This window comes from Monodelphis domestica, chromosome X (assembly GCF_027887165.1).
Source record: "Monodelphis domestica isolate mMonDom1 chromosome X, mMonDom1.pri, whole genome shotgun sequence".
In the NCBI taxonomy this organism is placed as follows: Eukaryota; Metazoa; Chordata; class Mammalia; order Didelphimorphia; family Didelphidae; genus Monodelphis; species Monodelphis domestica.
Genome location: NC_077235.1, coordinates 27,078,441 through 27,082,959, shown reverse-complemented (window position 1 = coordinate 27,082,959; position 4,519 = coordinate 27,078,441). Strand labels below are relative to the sequence as shown.

At 35.6% G+C, this 4,519-nt stretch overlaps 1 pseudogene; it reads right to left on the bottom strand.

The window, feature by feature from the left end:
• Nucleotides 1–2,305: 2,305 nt before the first annotated feature.
• On the bottom strand, nucleotides 2,306–3,239 carry LOC100619979 (serine/arginine-rich splicing factor 7-like; annotated as a pseudogene).
• Between the last annotated feature and the right edge of the window lie 1,280 nt (nucleotides 3,240–4,519).

Sequence of the window (4,519 nt, the reverse complement as noted above, 5' to 3'; positions counted from 1 at the left end):
TGGCAAATAAACTCCCAGGTATTTCATATTGCCTATAGTGATTTTAAATGGAATTTCATTTTCTAACTCTTGCTTCTGGACTTGTTAACATCTATAAATGCAAGAATATTTATAGCTGTGCTCTTTGTGGTGGCCAAAAATTGGAAAATGAGGGGATGCCCTTCTATTGGGGAATCGCTGAACAAATTGTGGTATCTGTTGGTGATTGAATATTATTGTGTTCAAAGGAATAATGAATTGGAGGAATTCCATGTGAACTGGAACGACCTCTAGGAATTGATGAAAGGAGCAGAACCAGGAGAACGCTGTATACAGAGACTATGATACAGTAGAATGTAATGGACTTCTCGTTAGTAGCAATGCAGTGACCATGAACAACTTGGAGGGATGTATGAGAAAAAAAACACTATCCACATTCAGAGGAAAATCTGTGGGAGTAGAAACACAGAAGAAAACCAACTGCTTGAATACATGGGTCTAGGGGGATATGATTGGGGATGTAGACTCTGGGTGAACATCCTAGTGCAAACATCAAAAACATGGAAATGGGTTCGGATCAAGGACACATGCAGTATCCAGTGAAATTGCACATCGGCTACAGGAAGGGGAGGGGAGGGAGGGAAAGAATATGATTCTTGTAACCAAGGAATGTTCTAAATAGACTATATTAAAAAAAGAAAAATAAATTTTAAAAATTAAAAATGCTAGTTGACTGATCACCTCGGTGATAAAGATGTAATTACTTTCCTCATCTCATTTATTCAAATGTATTTTTGCTTTAGCTTTGTCTGAGATCCTGATTGATCTCCTTTTGTTTATCTCTGTTGAGCCCAATAGATTCTGCTCCATCTTTTTACCTTAACTCTGTGTGTGTGTACCTGCCTCAACTGTGTTTCTTGTAAATTACACATCATAGGATTATAATTTTTAATCTACTCTGCTATCTGCTTCAATTTTATGGATGAGCTCATCTCATTTACATTCATAGTTACTATTTTTGTGGATTTCCCTCCATCTTGTTTTCCCGTTTTAATTTGGCCCTTTCTCCTTTCACTCTATCCCTCCACACAAGTGCTTTGCTTTTAATCACTCCCACACTCCCTCTCTATTATATTACTTCCCTTCCAATAACCACCCTTCTTATTAGCCTCCTACTTCTCTGTAGAGTCTTAATCACTCCCCAAATTCCTCCTCCTCATTCCCCTACCACATCATTTCTAATTCCTTTCTACTTCTCTATAGGATAAGATAGGATTCTATACTCCAATGAATCTGACTGTTATTCCCACTTTGAGCCAATACCAATCACTCTCATCCTCCCTTCCGCTATAATAGTTTCCCCCCCCATGCCTCTTCATGTGATATAATTTACCCCATTTTACTTCTCTCTTCCCATTTCTCAGAGTGCAATCCTCTTTTTCAACCTTAATTTTTTTTGCATATCATCCTAAACAGCTTACTAACTACTATGGTAATGATAAAAAATTTAAGACTTGCAAATATCATCTTTCCATCTAGAAATATAAACATTTCAACTGTATTGCATCCCTTAAATTTTTTCCCTTTCTTAACTTTTTATGCTTCTCTTGAATTTTTTTACTTTCACATAAAATTTTCTTGTTAGGCCTCAGTTTTTTTTCAGGAATGCTTGGAAATATTCTGTTTTATTAAATGACCAGGTTTTCCCCTGAAAGAATTTAGTCAGTTTTGATGGATAGGTGTTTCTTGGTTGTAAACACATTTCCCTTACTTTCCAGAATATCACATTCCAAGTCCTCTAATATTTCAATGTAGAAGCTGCTAGATTCCATGTAATCGTGACTGTGGCTCCATGATATTTGAATTGGTATTTTTACTGCTTAAAGTATTTTTCCTTGACTCTTAAACTTGGCTATAACATTCCCAGGAGTAGTCATTTGTGGATTTCAGGACATGATCTGTAGATTCTTTCAGTTTCTATTTTATCTACTTGTTCAAGACAATTAGGGCACATTTGATATTTTCTTTTTTTTTTACTTAGAAAGACACATTTTTTCTTAATGTGCCAACAAGAAAATCATCACATTTTTAGATCAATATATCAATTTAAATATATCTAAATAATTTATTTTAGATATATCAAGAATATATCTAAAATAAAAAACCAATACTACTTTGTTAATGTAGGTTCACAGAACTTTTAAAATATCCAGATCCATTCTGATTAAAAGATGATTTTAATACCTTTCTAGGTTAAATTTGCATTGAACAGATTTGACAAAAGGTAAAAAAAATGATTTTTCCCTAAAATGTAATTTTTTTCATTTTAATTCATTCTTTCAGGACTTGCACTCCTACAAGAAGTTCCAGAACGTGAGTGGCTTCTCTTTGGAGATGGTGATCTGGACTTTGATTGGCTGCTTCTAGGTCTTGAAAGAGACCTGGACCTGTATCAGGATCTTGAATGGGATGATCTTGATCTTTTTAAAGAACCTGATTGAGATTGAATTGAAGCAGATCTAGATCTATGCAAAGATACAGTTGTGGATCTTGACCCCCTTCTCACATCACCTGCTTGGTGACCAAGAATATCTCCTTCTTTGGAATCTTGAGTGAGATCTAGATTGTGATCTGCTTCTCCTTCGCTGGTTATATCAATGACAATCATAAGCATAATGAGCCTTCACCATATTCATAACATATTTCATAGGACCAAATGAGCAATGTGCAGATGGTCTTCAAGGCATAACTATTGGCATTTTGACTCTTACTTGGGCACCACAAATCACTTTTCCATCTAGTCCCTGAACTGCATCTTTTGCATCTCTTGGATCTTCAAACTCCACAAGGGCAGATCCTGGAGGATGTCTGGCAATCCACACAGTTCTTAAGGGAACATAATAACTAAAGGCTCTTCCTAATACTCCTTTACTAGCACCAGTTTGCCAGGTTTCCAACATATACTTTGGTCTCTCCTCCATATATCCCATAGCATGACATGGTGTCTGGCATTTGTGCTCACTGCACTTTGTAACAGCCTGATCTGGTTGACACGCTACTTGTCTCCACTGGGTGGTTCCAGCAACTACTGGGAGTCCTCTTTCTTCTTCAAAGAGTACAGTATAGAGGAAATATTTTCTCTATGGGATAGGAGCTTAAAGAACTCTTAAATTTAGAAACTTTCAGACTCAGGATTATCCAGGAGATAACTTCCAAGACTGAGATATTCCATTCTGGGGAACTCCAGTCTCTGACTTATTCAAAACGAGTATCAAGAGGCATAGCTCTAGGCCATTGAAATTGCCCTGGATTTGATAATTTATTTTAGTCTGATGTCTAGGCTTCTTTTTATCACAACTTTCAGGTAGTCCAACAATTCTTAGATTATCTCTCTGGAATCTATTTTTAAGGTTAGTTGTTTTTTCAATGAGTAATTTCATATTTAATTTTATTTTTTCAATCTTTTAATTTTGTTTTGTTGTTTCTTGATGTCTCATGAAGTCATTAGCTTCCATTTGCCCAATTTCAATTTTTAAAGACTGATTTTCTTCCATGATCTTTAGATGATTCCTTTCTATTTGGACCATTCTATTTTTCATGGAACTCTATTCTTCATTGGGTTTTTGTGCCTCTTTTTCCACTTAGCAAATTTTGCGTTTTTTAGCTGTTTTCTTTTTGCATTATTTTTGTTTCTATTTCCCATTTTCCCTCCACATCTCTTATTTTATTTTTGAATTCCTCTTTGAGCTCTTCCAGAGCCTGAGAACAATTCCTATTTTTCTTTTGACATTTTATATATGGTTGTTTTGTTCTCACTGTTTCCTATTGAATCAATACTTTGTTCTTTGTCTCTGTAAATGTTTTCTAGGGTTAGGTATTTCTTTTGCTGTTTGCTCATTTTCCCAGTCATTTTTGTCTATGGACTGGGAGTTCTGAAAACTAATAATTCTGTCTCCTCTGCTTATGGCACAGTAAGTGAGGGGTGGTCAGCCAGCACTCCTCTGTGTGCAGTTTTACTTCTGGTTTCCCTGTACCTCATGAAAATCAAGTCTCTCTACCCACATTTCAAGTTGTTTTCTACAAGAGAGCCCACTCTCTCTGTCTCCTTTTTGGTTCTGTGACTTTAGTCACTTTGAGGTGCTATTTTAAGGTTTACTTGGAAAGATTCTTGGAGTAGTACCAGCTTTTGCTGCTACTAAGCCAATATCTTGGCCCTGCCTCCTGGGCTTGGGTATTTTGGTAGATTTTCCAATCAGAACATGATCTGGTAGATTTTTCTAAATCTATTATTATCTTGGAAGAGCTAGTTTATACTTCTTCCTGCTACTCTGCCATCTTGGCTCTGCCTCCTCTTCTTAGCAAAGCACTTGACACATAGTTTTTTATGCCATTATGAGTGACAAGTTTAGAGTTAGAATCTAAGGATTCTTATACTAGAGTCTGTGAAATTATTTTTAAAAATATTTCAACAATTGAATTTCAATATAATTGGGTTCCTTTGTAATTCTATGTATGTTACTTTATTCATTTTTTAAAATAA